Genomic DNA, 18,018 nt, shown 5'->3' with positions numbered 1-18,018 from the left:
TTATGTACTAGACAATCGAGGTCATCCTCCCATCGTCATCATCTTTCGTCATCTCCGACCTATGTGGACCAATATAGGTTGCCTTTTTTAATCAATCTCATTACTTCTTAACCTTCATTGATGATTATTCAAGAATAGTGTGGGTGCACTTCTTAAGAGAAAAATCCCATACTTTTGAGTTTTTCAAGAAATTCAAGGCTCTAGTGGGAAACATATTAATGTTATCATAAGTGACAGGGATGGTGAATACACTTTTGAGAATTTTGAGAAGTTCTGTGTCAATGAAGGAATATGGAAACAACTTACAAAAGGTTTTAGTCCCCAGTAGAATGGGGTGGTAGTAAGGAAAAATAGAACCATAATGGAAATGGCAAAATCAAGGGTGACTAAAAAAGATCTTCCAAAAACCTTTTGGTTTGAGGTAGTGAATACTGTTGTGTATATAGTAAATCTATGTCCTACCAAAGTAGTCAATGAGTAGTCAATGAGAAGAACCCTGAAGTGGCCTAGAGTGGGATCAAGCCCTCAATGGAAGATTTAAGAGCTTTGAATTTGTTTGCTACATACACATACTTGTCGAAAAGAGATCCAAACTGGATAAAAAGAGCCAAGAAATGCATTTTTGTGGGATACAGTTGAACCTTAAAAGCTTAGGGAGTGTTTGATGTGGAAAACAACAAGGTAATGTTAGGTAAAATCCTAAATTTGGTATTGGGTCAGATCTAGTGTAGAGTCGAAGTCTTCTATGGTGTAGCGTTTTTCTCAAGTGAGTACATAAAGTGGCAGATGAGGCTTACTAGAGATATTTCCTCGAAGAAGGTCGTCCAATAAGGGCAATCTGGGCAAATCGTCTGGATAGGTGGTATGGCCGTCTGAACGGCTAAGCTAGAAACAAATGGAATGAGGGCTTAGGACAAGATTTCCAGATGGGCTAAGTGGCTGTCCGAATGGGTGTCGGGGAGCTGCACTATTTTAATATAAATAGGGGACTTGTTTCTAGGTTTTAACCCTAATTTCAGTTATAAGTTTCTCTGGTTTAGAGATGCGACTGAGAGAGAGAGAGGGCAAGGCTGGGGAAAATTTTGTGGTTATCTCTTAGGTTTAATTGGGTTTAAGGTGAGAGAAAATTGAGTGTGAAGTTGTAAAAATTTTCTACGTAGTGGATTTTCTCTTGGTTGTCTTTTGACAATACCGTGGTTTTTTCCTCCGGTCGTGGGGGTTTTCCACGTATATTCTTGTGTTTATTCTTGCTTCCCTTGGTTTCTAATTCCTCTATTATTTTGTTGATATTATCTGTTGTGGAGGATCAGGGGCAAATTTCCCAACAGTTACAGATTTGTAGAGATGTAGTGTTTGATGAGGAGGTCAGCTGGAAGTGGAATAACTAATCATAAAATTTTGAAGGAGAAGGTCTTGTCTTTCTAAAGGCCAATAAGAAAGCTCCTGAGCAACTTGAAGTGCATACTAAAACTGAAGCTCAACCTGAGATCATTAATGTTTAAGAACCAACGTTGCCAGTTGTAAAAGATGAAGAAGAAAGTGACTTTGAGTCTCCTCCCAAAAAAATGAAAACCATGTCAGAGTTATATGAGACTTGTAACATTGCAGCTAAGGAGCCTTAGAAATTTGATGAAGCTAAGAATGATTCAGTTTGGTGGAAGGCTAGATACAATTAGAATACTTTTATCCTTAGCTGCTCAACTGAGGTGGAAAGTTCATCAACTAGATGTCAAATCTGTATTTTTGAATAGGCACCTTGAGGAAGAAGTATGTGTGGCGCAACCTGAGGGGTTCCTGATTCAAAGGGAAGATAAGGTTTACAGACTCAGAAAAGTGCTTTATGGCTTGAGTAAGTCACCAAGAGCTTGGTATGCTAAGATCAACTGATTTTTCAGGGTGAAAGACCTATAAAAGAGCTAGAGTGAAGGAACTCTATATAACTTGAACGAAGCATTGAAGTTGAACAGTGTGATCAAGGCATTTTTATTTGTCAAGAAGGTTACACCAAGAAAGTCCTTCAGAACCACAATTTTCTTGGATGTAATCGTGTAAGTGTACCTCTGATAGTCAATGAAAAACTTCACAAGGAGAATGGATTTGAGAAAGATTTATGATGGTGTTTATAGAAAACTGGTGGGTAGATTTATGAATCGGCTATATCAGTTGGCAAAAATTCAATTGATCACAACCTTACAAAACATATTGCAATTAATCAAGCACCAGCTTAAAAGCTAGCCATTACATTGAAAGCATGAAATGCTTTCTTGCACGAAACATCACCTACTAATGTTTTATGATAGCAGCAAATAATGCTTCCAGTGACAAATCACAATTCACCTACTAATTTTAGCTGCAATATGATCATTTCACAAGTCATTGAACTTAACATACAAGTGCAATGAACAGCAACTAATACTTCTTCAATCATTCTTAAAGAATGTCTATGTCGGCCAGTTGACAAAATCAAAGAAATTAAGAAAGGAAGACCCATGAACCATATACGCAAATCATTTTGTAATGGTGTCCTAGTCAGCATTAACCGCAGATTTGCGTTTTGAGCAACAAACATTAGGTTTTTCCTCCTATAGCTGTTTTTACCTTTTAAAGCATGAGCCTCATCCATCAACACACAGCTCCATCGCCAACGCTTTAGAATTTTGCGGTCCTCTTTCTGCTATAAACTGCAAATGTAATCTGATAGATAATTTAAGAAAACAATCATACAACCTGCATAGCTCGAACAATCAAATGCACCAAAAGATAATTTTCAGAGCATTCTCAATTTTCACCACTGCCACCTCCGCCTCCACCACCGCCATCGTCCACCTCCACCATAGTCACACCTCCACCACAGTCTCTTCATTTTCTTATTCTTTATCTTCTTATTTTTATTCTTTTGCGTCTTCATCTTCTTAGATTTGAGATGTAATATGAGATCTGAGATCATAATCTGAGATGTACTGAGTTCAAATTTGAAATTGTACAGAGATATGAAATCTTACAGTTATAATGTAATATTATACAATCAAATAATTTGACTTATTTTCTTAATCCTATATGTTTTGAAAGTGTAAAAATATACAATCAAAATATTAGCATTATATGATGTAGATGGACATTTTAATGTCTATGTTACAGTTTCAAACAGTAACATTACGCGAACAAAATGGGCCAACTTTGGGTCTTTTTTTTCAGTGGCCTTTTGGTCTGAATGTGACGGGGTATTGTGCATCTCAGTGAGGGGAGTCAAATGGCGGTGGTAGTGTAGTGAACCATCGTTGAAATCTTCAGGATTTGAGACTTTTCTATCATGTTACTATTTGAAACAGTAACATGAATTGGTATATAGCAAGGGTAGTGACTTTTTAATGTTTATGTTACAATTTGAAACAGTAACATTACACGAACAAAACAGACCAACTTTGGGTCTTACTTTTCAGTCGCCATTTTGGACGGAATCTGGCTAGACATTGTGCATCTTAGTGAGGGGAGTCCAATGTAGGTGGTGGTGTAGCAAACCGTCACCGAAATCATCTGGATTTGATACCTTTTCGAACTGATCTATAGCGAGGGTAGTGATGTAATTGGCATTTTCATGGGTGCTTATGTGCAAGGTTTTGAAAATCGGAACAATCATCGAATCGAAAAAATCTTCAGCTCAGGGTTCAAAGGTTCAACTAGGATTCAAATCGGGTACAACATAATGAATTATTATTATATATATATATATATATATATATATATATATATATCTATATTATATACATATAATATATAAGGAAACTTTTATAAAATACCATACATGCAAATAAAGTGTCAATTTAAACAAAGAAAGTCACGTAGCCTAGCAATTAGAACATTTTTTTAATAAATAAGAGGTCATGATTTCTAACCCTACCAAGAACAAAATTTAAAAATATTTTCTTAACTTAAATAAATGAACAAAACCGGTTCAAAATCAGCCGGTCGTGATTTGTTCAAAACCAATAGATCCTGATCGATTCAACCGAAGAATCAACTGGTTCAATTGAAAAATCCCGATTCCTAATATTACTAGTTCTGAAACATCAAACGAACCAGACAAGTGCCTAGTCATCGATTGGGCTGGTCCGACCTGGTTACGCATTCAAATTGTCTAGTATGCCAAAAAACCGTGTAATTTTTGAGCCCACAATCAAGGCACTAATAATATTGAATAAATCGATCAAGGCCCACTAGATAACCCGGTTCGAGTACTCAAAATATATTTATTTTATTTATACATACTTGGTTAAACAAATTTTAAAAAAGCATTACAAATTTACAAGTGATAAAAGAACAAAATAATAAATAAAAAGGTATAGTAGAAGTCGACAAGTGACAAAACTAAAAGTCTAGAATATGTATGGCAGTGAAGTTGGATGTGAGTAAAGCATATGACAGGGTAGAATGAAATTTTTTAATAGAGGTGATGTCAAGTATGGGCTTTTCAGTACAATGGAGGAATTGGATCTTACAGTGCATATCTACAGTCACCTACAGGGTCATGGTTAATGGCATTTCTTCTTATGTGATTTTGCCTAGAAGGGGTATCAGACAAGGTGGTCTTTTTCACTCTTTGCCATATGTAATAAAACATTGAGTAAAAATTTGCATATTACTCATGAGTGGGATACCATTTGGTAAAGGGCGTATACGGGTTTCACTTTTTTTTCCTGACGATAGTTTGCGCTTTTGTCGAGCTAGTAAAGAAGATTGGCAGTGTATTCAAGCAATTTTGGATTCCTATGGTAGAGTTTCAGGGAAACTTGTAAATTATAGTAAGACCAGCATCTCTTTTAGTAGATATACCCCTACTCATCTTAGAGGATACTTAATGTCTTTAATTGGTGCAGTAGAGGCACAAGGGTTTAATCTTTATTTGGGGTTTCCTGCTATTTTTGGAAGATCTAGAAGAAATACTTTTTCATATTTATTGGAGAGAATTCAAATAAGACTTTCAAGTTGGTCTCATCGTAATTTTTCGCATGTATGTAAAGAGGTTTTTGTTAAGGCAATACTTCAAGCAAACCTACTTATGCCATGCAACTCTTCAAGTTCCCGCAAAGTTTGTGTAATGATTTTGATAAATTGATGAGGCATGTGACCGACACCAAAGTGTATGTATATTTACCCTAAGTGTAGGGTATCGTCAAGTAATAAGCCGGTGAATCCGGTATCGATCCACAAGGAAGCAATACAAATTTGAAGGTGAATGATGTGCAACTAACTAGCTAATACTACTAAACGCAATGAATATCAAAATAAAGACAAGTAATTAAAATGGCCGAATGACTCAGTAGCATGAGCAATTTTGTAATCAAGGTAAGCACGAATTGGATTTAAAACAATTAATTAAAAACCTAGTCTCTAATCTGTCCCGGTGGCTACTCGGTTCTCATATTCAAGGTATCATTGCAAACACACACAAGCATACACAATGCATTGTGTGATACTATCAATCATGCATATGCAAAGAGAATTGGGATATAAGACTTCAATTCATACATGTAGGCCATCGGGTCTCTTAATCTACGATAAACACAAATGGATAAACACCTAATATTATGGATTAATGTTCCCCCTTGGGGCTCGGCTTGGCTAACACCCTAGTTTCACACTCAAAGATCAATTAACCATAACTCTCCATGCACATTCCTAAATTAACCCAAAACTCCATCATCAATACGCATAATTAATAGCTATGCAATGGAAAACTCAATTAATTAATAAAATCATGCAATGGGTTTAACAATTCTCAATCAAACACATTAGATGCAATCCCTAGACTAGACAATCCAAGAACGCAATCAAACATGTCATTTTCATATATCCAATCACATAACTATCACGAAATTAAAAGAGAAGGATCAAAGCTACGACCCTTTGAACATACCTTGAGTAATCGAAACCTTGCACCCACCGTTCGGGACTAGAAACTAGAAATGGAACTTAGCCGCTCATTATAATGAGAATAAACATCAATTTTATAGAAGAAAACCAATGTTTACAATCAAGATCACAAGAACTAAGCAAACCCTAGAGAGAGAAAATGAGAGAAAAAACTATGGTGGCTCCAATATTGTGTAATGAATGAATGAATGAGAAAAGAAACCCAAACCTTAGGGTTTTCCCCTCTTTTTACAATAGAAAATATCTAACTACCCTTATAAAATCATTCCCCATTAGTTACATACATGATTTACCCCAAATGCCCTTGAAATTTTAGTACAGAAAATTACAGATCCGCGGTAGGTGTCCAGACGACTCCTGAGGTGTCCGGACACTCGAGCATCATTAGGGATCTTTTAGATTGCCTCTGTTGAGTTTTGTGAAGTAAGCGTCCGGACACTTCAAGAGGGTGTCCAGACAGTAGGTGTCCAGAGACTTCAAGTTGATGAAGCCTCTGTCTTGATTTATGAAGGAAGTGTCCGGACAGGACATAAGGTGTCCGGACACTTGATGAATTCCAGTTTCCTCTTTCAGCTCCAAAAGTCCCCAATTCAGTCATTTAAACCCGATTTCTTGCAAAACCAAAGGGAAAAATCTATAAGAGTAAAATTACTTTATTTAAACACAAATGCATTACTATAAACACTAGAACCCCCTAATTGGATGGTATTAGGACCTCAAAATAGAGGTCCGGTCACACCCCCAACTTAGACGTTGCTAGTCCCTAGCAATGCAAACACTTCCTAAAAATAAAATCCTAACTCACTGACGTAGGCATCACGGTTACAATTAGCATATGCAACAAGCCTTTAAACCCCTAGATCACCCTAGTGGACGAGTTGTAGTCTCGTGAGGGCTTATCAGAGCGATACCCACAAACACTTGCCAAGGGATCCACTATTACTTTGAAAGCACCATAAATGATTCTTAAGTTCTCACATGCAAGAAATAGAGCTAATCCCCCAATTACCCCGCTAGTCGAAGACATGCAAAATCTTTAGAAAATCAATCTCAATCCCCTCAAAGATGACTAAGAACATTTTTATACTACGAAAAATATAAGTGCAATCAAGCAAGGCAACCCAACACATTCACACAAGGAAAACCTTGTTATGGGATAAATCCCCAATCCCAAATGTACACAAAAACATAAAAAATATTGTGCTAAGTGAATGACTTACACAATTGGATTAAATTTATGTGTTTATAAACAATAGTTTGGATGGGCATAGCTTTGAGAAAGAAATCACCTACAAGAGCAACTAATGCATCCACCAACTCACTTGCTTACCTTGGATCAAATTCATCAAAAGGTTAAATGGGTTGTAATGTGGCCATGGGACAAGGTAGGAAGAATTTGGATCTAGGTGACAAGTTGCAAGGTTAAGTTAAAATATGTGAGCTACATTCTCATTTTGTCACCATTTCCATAAGCACCACAAATTCAATTATTTCACCTCCTTCAAACACATTAGGGATAGCTTTAATGCAAATTTCTCTTTTTGATGTTTTTCTTATCTTCTCTTTTCTCTTTTCTTCTCTTTCGTTTTGTTTTTGTTTTTTTCATTTGGACATCATAGCTCAATCCCCTTTTTTTTTTTCCTGAAATAAGGAGGATTAATATAAACACCGACTTACTTTCAAGCTCCTATTTAACCTTGCAACCAAAGGTGGGAAATATTTGGGAAAGTGGCTCACACAAGGCTTGTAAGTGAAATCAAAAGGCTTAAAGAAATTTAGGGCTTATAATCACTCACAAATGAATAGGCTAGGCTCAAATCTATCAACCTAATGAATCAATCAGTCCTAAGTTCACAAGCAAGTGGCAAATACAAAAATCACACTTCTCAGTAATCAAATGTAATGGATGCAAAGCTATTGAAGAACACGCTCACAAGATGTCAAATGAATATCAATGAAGAAAATCACCCAAAACCCAATGTATATCAATGAATAATGGCTCAAAAGAATTAGAAGGGTAAAAAGGTAATTTTTCAATCAAAAGAATCCAAAACCGCAGTCATACAAATGCTTCAATGCCAAGATGCTTGCTCAACTATACAAGTCTATATCAAAGTAAGCCTCAATCATCCCAAGAGAAATTGATCATAATCATTTCACTCAATTACATGCATCGATTTCACAAAAGAAATTAAGGAACCTACTCTACACTTGCACATTTGAACAAGAATAAGAAATTAACGTTCAAATTGGTAGTGAATCCCAAAGCATCTACCCTTCCCTTCCTAGGGTCAAACTAATCACTTCTGTGTCATGTACAAGAGAGTATCAATTGCTAGGAGATAAGGTCAGAAATTTCATACCAAAATCATGAATGCATCAATCTGAAATAATAGTCGACAACCATAATATCCAAGCAATAGTAGATGCCAAAAATCCACAATCCTAAGCAATCAAAATAAAGACAACAAAAATGAAACAAAATAACATAGTGTAGCAGAGAGGTTTAGGCTGATACATGTTAATCAGAATAAATGAAAGACTCAATCTAGCCTAACTCTCAAAATGAACTCTAGGTCTTGTCCTCTGGTGGTGGTGGTACTGGTGGAGTAGCTGATTGTGGAGGAGGGACTGGAGGCCTGGGAACAATAGTCTGCAGCATACTGTGTATCTCTCCCACCATCTGATCTGTCTGCTGCTGCCTCTCATCCATCTCTCGATTGCCCACCGCAATCCCTCAAAATCAATGCGAAGCTCTATCAATTTGTCAATTACCAATTGGTGCCCTGACTGTCCACCAGATGAGCCCTCACTTGGGTTTGCCTCTTCCTGCTGTAGAGGTCTCTACGCCGCTGCTCTCAGCGTACTAGCCAAGACTTCCCTATGCATACATGATCAATAGGCCCTAAAACATTAGTGGACGTGTTTAGGTCAACTGTTGATACAACCCCGGCCTTCCGGATCATCGCTGTCAAGAACGCTCCATAGGGGATACTAGTCTGGGTATCTCCTGCCCTGACATGAAAATTATGCAGGTGGCAAAAGATGAACTGGGGCATGTCTATCCAACGTCCGGATATGATAGCATAAAGGACCTGTGCTCTATCCTTTCCCACATCTGAACTCCTGCCCCACGGGAACAAATTATAGAATGAGGACTCATGTAGTGGAACATACTCCCATTTCAATAAGCCTTTCCGAATATTCCGGTTTTTCCACACCGTGCCAGGCACAAACAATGTCTCCGTAATTACATTCCAATCCCCTCTTTCATCACCATATGAGAACTGTGGGTCTGGAGGGAAATATGGTAACTTAAAGAAATTCCTAATCTTGCCATATGTAATGACCACCTCCTTTCCTCTCACAGTGGAAACCATGTTGGTATCCCCTTCAATGGATGATTCAGAGATGTTCGCAAAGAACTCTCTTACTAGATTTTGGTGGCATGGTCCTGAAAACTCAACTAATCCCTTCCACTCCAAATCTGCAATCCGGGACTTCCAATTCAAGGCATCATATTTTCCCATTTGTATTCCCTGAAAATCATCCAGCTTCCATTGTCGCTCAACAACCACTGGTTTGTCTTTCCAAAATCTCTCGTAATCCTCCTTGGCTTCGGCATTTATAAAAGTGAGAAGAGCTTGCAGCTCGTCCTCCTCTGACACCAATATTTTTGCAGCCCGAGACCTCTTGCGAGACATATTCAACAATCAGTAACAAAATTCAGCACCAACATAGCAGCTCCAATCACCCCAAAAAATTCAACAAATATTACACTATATCAACCAACAAAACTGCACTGAAACTGTCTCCAAAATCTGTACAGAAATTTAGTAGAGTACAGCCAGAAGAATTGCACTACAATGACCCAGAAATCCGCCCAAAAATCTGTCTAAAACATTCCAGATTAACAGCACAAACAATCAACAAAAACATCACCAAAACTGCACAGAAATTCCCAAAATACAGCCCAGAAAAATCTACAGTAACACTTCAAAAATCCAGCAACACAACTCCACCCAAAGCAAGCACCTACACACTCCAAAAATCTATCCAAATTCAGCAGTCAATAACCAACCCAATGTCTCAACTCACTCAAATTCAGATTCAACCATAATTCAATCTAAGCCCAACTCACAAAACTCCTCATAGTGCTAATATTACGCGCATATCATAGTCATATTTCACACACAGAAATGAACAGAACACAATCTTCTCAATTCAACATTCAAACCCTAGAATTTTGGCAACCGTCCGAATCACCCAAAATAACCCTCAATTCTTATCAATCCAGTGTTCAAACTGGAAACAGAATCAAATCCCTCAATGACCCTATTCACAAAGAAAAAGACATTACCTCTTCGAACCTCTTTTGGAAATCCATTGAGATGTACCACCAAACCCTAACAGCTTCAATCCATGCCAAATACTGATTAACCTTTGCTGCCTGAACTCGAAACAAGGTGACGTCTCCGCTGTTGGGTCCGTTTGGTAGCCGGGATAGGTGAGGAAGATGGGCTGCGCCATTCTGTTGCGCTCTGTTGCGAAGAGGAGAAGAAGACGGTAATTTGAGGGCTTGTCGACCATGAGGCTTAGGCTCTGTTTGGTGCACAATTTTGTCAGTAGCATATATTGTAGATGATAAATGGTGGTGATAAATGGTGGTAATAAATGATTTCTGAAATGCTGGTAGGTGTTTGGTGTAAGTTTTGCTAGTAGCATATATAGTGTTGTAATTAGTGTGCAAATTACGTTAAGGGATATCATGCATTTAATAAGCAAAAAAACTGTAAATACTTTATAAAAACTGATTATAGCATTAATAAGCAAAAAAAATATTTATAATATAATTATACTATTTTTTAATAATAAAATATATCATACATATTTTTTAAAACGTAAATTAAGAAAAAAATTTATCCACAAATACATAACTGGTATAATTGTAATTTATGCCAACTTTTACGGTAAAGTAAGAAGTGGGGTTTGAAATTGTCCCAAAATGGTCCCAAATTGGACAATTTCAATTTTGACAATAAATTGTCTTCAAAATGCCATGGAATTCAGGTCCTGTTATTGCTGTTTGGTTGACAAACACAATTTATTGTCAAAATACAATATATGGTGCACCAAACGGAGCCTTAGTTTTAAGACATGGGTTCATGATCTCCTAAGGTGAAAGTGAGTTTGGGCTCAAAATTTGGGCCCAAGCATCAAATGAATAAATGGTTTCAAGTTACTCGAGCTTGGATTCTCTAAAGAGTCATGTGGATCTGGGCTTTAAAACTTAGAAATGGCCCCTTTCTTTTTTTCTTTTTTTTTTCTTTTTTTTTTTACAGCTCGTGCGTCTGGACACCACATATACTGTCCGAACACTTCATGCACAAATCGAGTCAGAGAGCAACCAGACTTCTGGTGAAGTGATCTATCCGAACAGTAGGTGAGTGTTTGGACTCTTTACGCACAAAATGAAACAGTTTCAAAATTTTCAAAATTGACCCACTTTCCACAATCAACCAAAACTCAATCAAATCAAAAATTAAACACACCAAAACAAAGTAAGTTTCACAATGAATTCAGAATTCCCTCACCCCCAACTAAAATGAGACATTGTCCCCGACGTCAAAAAGGAGAAACAAGATAAGAACAAATTGTGAAAGACATTGTGAACATACAAAAACACACCAAAAATAAATGAAAAACAATCTAACACTAACATGTATACAAGAGAGATCTTTTCACGCACACTAGGAGGGGGTGGGATCCACAAGGTCCCATTCTTCGGCCAATTCGTTAAAATTTTCCAAGTATGGTTTCAAACGTTGGCCATTAACCTTAAAAGTCCTTCCACTCCTAGAATCATCAATGTCAACGCTTCCATATGGGGAAACCTTGTGGACAATAAAAGGGCCGGTCCATTTGGTACTCAACTTCTCGGGAAACAAGTGTAAACGGGAGTTGTAGAGAAGAACCTTTTGTCCCTCATGGAACACTTTTCTCACAATGTGCTTGTCATGATATCTTTTCATTTTAAGCTTAGCAATTTTGGCATTTTCAAAAGCATCATTCCTCAACTCCTCAATCTCTTGGATTTGGAGTTTGCGATGCTCGCCAACTTGATCGGTGGAGTCATTCAAAGTGCGAATGGCCCAATAGGGCTTGTGCTCCAATTCCACCGGCAAGTGGCAAGCCTTGCCATAGACAAGTCTATAAGGGGACATTCCTAGGGCAGTCTTATAGGCGATACGGTAAGCCCACAAAGCATCAATCAATTTTGAAGACCAATCTTTTCTATTGGGACCAACCGTTTTTTCAAGAATACGTTTAATCTCCCTATTTGCCAATTCCGGTTGGCCACTTGTTTGTGGATGATATGGGGTGCCAACTTTGTGCAAAATGCCATATCGTTTCATCAAATTTCTAACCGGGGCATTGCAAAAGTGAGACCCACCATCATTTATGATGGCGCGAGGCATCCCAAATCTTGAGAAAATGTTTTCTTTTAAAAAATTTATCACAACGTGGTGATCATTTATTCGAGAAGGGATGGCTTCTACCCACTTTGACAAATAATCCACACCAACCAAGATATACAAATAACCAAATGAATTACGGAAGGGTCCCATGAAATCAATGGCCCAATAATCAAAAATTTTGAAGATGTTAATAGGTTGGAGGGGCATCATCTCATGTTTTCCTAAATTACCTAACCTTTGACAATTGTCACAAGATAGGCAATAAGCATGAACATCTTTAACATCTTTGTGCAAAGAAGGCCAATATAAGCCACTTTGAAGAATTTTGGCTGCAGTCTTCTTGGAGGAAAAATGGCCTCCACAAGCATATTTATGGCAAAAGGCCATGACACTTTCAAATTCATTATCGGGGATGCACCTCCTAATCACTTGATTGGAACAATACTTAAACAAATATGGGTCTTCCCAAAAGAAGTTTCACACATCGCGAAGAAATTTGGATCTATCAATCCTACTCCAATGAGATGGCATTTTTCCGATCACCAAAAAGTTGGCAATGTCCACATACCATGGAGTCAATTTAGAAGAGATGGCATTAGTGAGGAAGAGTTGTTCTTCCGGAAAATGTTCATTGATGGGTAGGCCATGTGAAATCAAATTTTTTCTGGGAAGTCTAGATAGATGGTCGGCTACTACATTCTCTACTCCTTTCTTATCTTTAATTTCAAGGTCAAATTCTTGAAGTAAGAGAATCCATCTTAAGAACCTAGGCTTGGCATCCGCTTTTGAAAGTAAATACTTCAAAGCCGTATGGTCGGTAAAGATGATGACTTTCGAGCCAACCAAATAGGACCTAAACTTGTCAAAGGTAAAGACTATAGCTAGTAATTCCTTTTCGGTGGTGGTATAATTCACTTGAGGATCATTCAAAGTCTTACTAGCATAGTATATAACATTAGCATTTTCTTCTTTTCTTTGTCCTAGGACCGCCCCAACCGCCACATCACTTGCATCACACATGAGTCCAAAAGGCATACTCCAATAGGGAGTTTGCATAATGGGTGCGGTGGTTAGGGCACCTTTCAAATCATCAAAGGCTTTTTGACATTGTGGTGTCCTTTCAAAAGAGACATCTTGAGCAAGCAAGTTACTTAAATGTTTGGCAATGGCACTAAAAGAATTAATGAACCTTCTATAGAAACCCGTATGACCCAAAAAAGATCTCACATCTTTAACACATGTAAGGGGAGGTAACTTTTGAATTAATTCAATTTTTGCCTTGTCAACCTCTATCCCTTTGGATGACACAATGTGTCCCAATACAATTCCATGTGTCACCATGAAATGACGCTTTTCCCAACTGAGAACCAATTGGCTCTCCTCACATCTTTTTAACACACTTGCCAAATTAGCAAGGCATTGGTCATAGGTATCTCCATAAACCAAAAAATCGTCCATAAAGACCTCCACAATCTTCTCAACCATGTCACTAAAGATACTCATCATGCACCTTTGAAAGGTAGCCGGAGCATTGCATAACCCAAAAGGCATGCGTCTATAAGCAAAAGTTCCAAATGGACATGTGAATGTGGTCTTATCTTGGTTTTCTAAGGCGATCTCTAATTGGCTATATCCGGAATACCCATCAAGGAAGCAATAATAGGCTTTACCAGCTACTCTCTCAAAGACTTGATCAAGGAAGGGTAAGGGGAAATGGTCTTTTCGAGTAACCATATTGAGTCTATTGTAGTCAATACACATATGCTACCCGGTTTGAATTCGAGTGGGAACCAATTCATTATTGTCATTCTTAACTACCGTAACTCCAGACTTTTTGAGGACCACTTGGGTAGGAGATACCCATTTGGAATCTGCGATGGGATAAATGATCCCCGCGTCAAGAAATTTTAGCACCTCCTCCTAACTACTTCCTTCATGTTCGGATTTAAACGTCTTTTCATTTGTCTAACGGGCTTAGCTTCCTCTTCCATGTAAATCCTATGAGTACAAACCAAAGGACTAATACCCTTCAAATCAGCAATTGTCCAACCTATTACTCTTCTATACCTTTGCAAAACTTGAACAAGTTTCTCTTCTTGGGGAGAAGTAAGTAGGGAAGATATCACAACGGGGTAAGACTCATTCTCTCCCAAAAACACATATTTTAATTCACTTGGTAAGGGCTTCCTTTTCGGCATTGGTGGATGCTCTAGAGATGATTCAATCTTAGGCTTGGAAGGTTCTAATTCCTCAATGGGTGGGTTGAATCGTCCTATGCTATGAATAGCTAAAGACTCCAAAACCTCATTAATTTCCTCTTCCTCAACTAAAAGTTGACTACCTTTTTCGCTCAAAGCTAGCACACCTTCCACCGAATCCCTAGCAAGAGTTTTCTCTAAGTTCTCCTCAACATATGAATGGATCCAATTTACTTCCCTAATGTCTTCAAACTCTCCCATTTGCTTAGACACATTAAAGATGTTCATCTCCGCGGTCATATTCCTAAAAGATAGCACCATGAAACCATTCCTACAATTGATCAAAGCATTTGAGGTTGCTAGGAAGGGTCTACCTAAAAGGACCTAAATTGCTTTGCTAAAGCTAGGGAGGGGTTGAGTATCTAAAACCACAAAGTCAACCGGGAAGTAAAATTCATCCACTTGAACTAGTACGTCTTTAACTATTCCCCTAGGACAACAAAGATTCCAATTTCTTAGACAACAAAGCAAGTTTAGCATGCACATCATCATTTTCATTCAAAACAAACTTGCTACTAGAGCTTGGCACAACATCATGTCGGGTTAGTGGAGGAGCTTCCCAAGATAGGGATTCCTCCGCCAACCCATCAAAGAAAGTAAATGCTTCATTGGCATCCCTATTCAAAAAGTCACCTTGAGTCATAGTGGAAACCAATTTCTTCAAAGATGGAGTCAAAGATTTATGGAAGAAATTCACAATTTGAAAATTTGGAAATCCATGGTGAGGACACATAAACAACAAATCTTTAAACCTTTCCTAAGCTTGGAAGAAGGTTTCATGCTCTTTGCAATGAAAATTCATAATTTGTGTTTGATAAGAAATTGTACGATGGGAAGGAAAATATTTGTTGACAAACTCTTCTTGCATTGCCGCCCAAGTCGCAATGGATTGGGGGCGCAAGTTCTCAAATCATTGTTTTGCATGATCCTTCAAAGAGAATGGAAAAAGTTTGAGTCTCAAAATTTCTTGTGTGTATGTGACATTACCAAAAGTAGTACACACCGATTCAAAATCACACACATGTGAATATGGTCGTTCCGATTCCATTCCATGGAATTTGGGAATCATTTGGAACATGGATGGTTTAAGGCTCACATTTTGTTGGTTCGGTGGCATGATGATGCAAGAAGGTTGGGTTTGCCTTGCGGGATGTGTAAGCGCCCTCAAAGTGCGATGTTCTTGGGCTTGGGCATGAATGTACTCCATATGAGGAGGTGCATGAATGTTTAACCCATAGGGAGCATATTGTGGCACTTGTGCCATTTGATAATACATGGGATGCACATAATTGTATGGGGGTGGCATATGGTATGGGGGAGGTATATTGGGAGGTTGATAGACATTTTGCGGGGCATATTGCACCGCATTGTCTTGTTGAAGTGGTTGAGGTGCATTTTGCAAAGCATGCTCAACTTGAACATTTGACAAATTTTGGGCATTTGGTGCATTTTTGGCATTGCCAATTTGTGCATCTTACCCTTGCACCGGATTCATCAACTCATCAATATTCACATGTTGCAAAAGACGACGCAATGCATCAAGATTCATATCACCCCCACGAACACTCCTCGCATCACTTACATTTATATCACCACCTCTCCCATCTCTATTAGACCCACGCCCACTAGCATTATCTCTAGGTTGAGACATGATGGCAAGCAAAACTAGCAAGTAACACAAAAGATGGCAACCAACCAAGTCAAGTAACACAAAATTTTCAATCAACGAACTACCAAGAACAATATCAAGCAAGAACAAGAGCAGAGAGAAGAATAGAACAACAATCAACCTTAGGAACAATAACATACCAACATGTAGCAAGTAGTGATAGAAATAAAAATGCGCAAAGCTCTCTCAAACAACGTATCACTACCAAGCAGCAAATAAGGTGGCATCTATCGCCTACAGGAATCTAAGTTAGCCCCATCCGCCAAGTTCTCCTTATAAATTTTTTTTTCTCTCTTTTCAGCAACTACACTAGAAAGAAAGTAAAAGGGAGGAACAAAGTTACCCTTCAAGTGTGACCGTGCCTCTTCCATATTTGATGGCGTTTAATAGCATAAAGCTAGCATCTACAAGTCACCCAGCTCGGTCCTTGACACTCGCTTCCCCGGCAATGGTGCCAAAAACTTGACCGACACCAAAGTGTGTGTGTGTACTTACCCCAAGTGTAGGGTATCGTCCAGTAATAAACCGGTGACTCCGGTATCGATCCACTAGGAAGCAATGCAAATTTGAAGGTGAATGATATGCAACTAACTAGCTAACACTACTAAACGCAATGAGTATCAAAATAAAGATAAGTAATAAAAATGGCCGAATGAAGTAAGGATGACTTGGATTTAAAACAATTAATTAAAAATCTAGTCTCTAATCCGTCCCGGTGTGTAATATCCTGACCCGATTATATACTATTTATGGTATTTTGACACGTTGATCGAGGTGGAGTGAACCTCGGTAATCGTGAATCGAGATTTAGGGAGAATAAAAATTAAATCAAGATAAAACTATGAAAATATTTTTAATAAATGGGGGATTTAAAAAGAAAATTATTGGCGCAAGAATTACTCGAATCGAATTTAAATTGGATTTATTATAACTTTTTGAAGTTAATTTGAACATTTTAGTTAGGGGTGTTTTTGAAAGATGGGTGTTTTTGAAAGTAAAATATTGTATAAAAAAAAATTAAAGAAAATAAAATAAAAAAATTTCAAAAATACCCTCTTCTCTCACGATTTTCTCTCTCTCTCTCCTCTTTCTCTCTCTAAAACGGGTTCAACTGTGAGATCATGATTCCGGCGACGGTGACGGTCAAGGCTGGTATCAAAAGAAGCGTACGGACGAGATGAGTGTAACCCAACTTGAATCACGTCGATCGGAGCTCCGGTTTGGGAGAAATCTGAAATTGAAGTTCCGGCCACCGTGAACTTTCTTTGGTCGATTCGGCCGATTCCGGCGACGGTTTGGCATGATTCAGGTACCTATGAGTTCATTTCATCGAGCTCTTCAATTTGATATAAGATTTGGCAGGTTTGGGTGGCCGGATCGCCGGCGGTGACGTTGAATGGGTTCCGGCCGAGTTGACCGAGTCAAGCCGAGTTGACTCGGTTGACTGATGTGTTGACCGGTTCAACCCAGTTTGACCCGGTTTGACCCATTTGATCCGGTTTAACCCTGTTTTGACCCATTTCACCCGGTTTGACCCGGTTTTCATCAATTTCACCCGGTTTGACCCGGTTTTGACCCATTTGATCCGGTTTGCCCGTTGACCGTTGACCATGGTTAACCGAACGTATTTTAACTGTATTTTCGTATAATGTGTTTTTCGATGTAGACGGTGATCCCGGTT

At 38.3% G+C, this 18,018-nt stretch overlaps 2 pseudogenes; one reads left to right on the top strand and one right to left on the bottom strand.

Moving 5' to 3' along the window:
- LOC119995536 overlaps window positions 1–16,319 on the bottom strand; it is a 198,402-nt pseudogene extending 182,083 nt beyond the window's left edge.
- Window positions 15,382–15,481, top strand: LOC119995742 (annotated as a pseudogene).
- Window positions 16,320–18,018: the final 1,699 nt, after the last annotated feature.

The sequence above is a fragment of the Tripterygium wilfordii genome, chromosome 3 (assembly GCF_013401445.1).
Source record: "Tripterygium wilfordii isolate XIE 37 chromosome 3, ASM1340144v1, whole genome shotgun sequence".
NCBI classification, from domain to species: domain Eukaryota; kingdom Viridiplantae; phylum Streptophyta; class Magnoliopsida; order Celastrales; family Celastraceae; genus Tripterygium; species Tripterygium wilfordii.
This window is presented reverse-complemented; position numbering and strand designations above follow the sequence as displayed.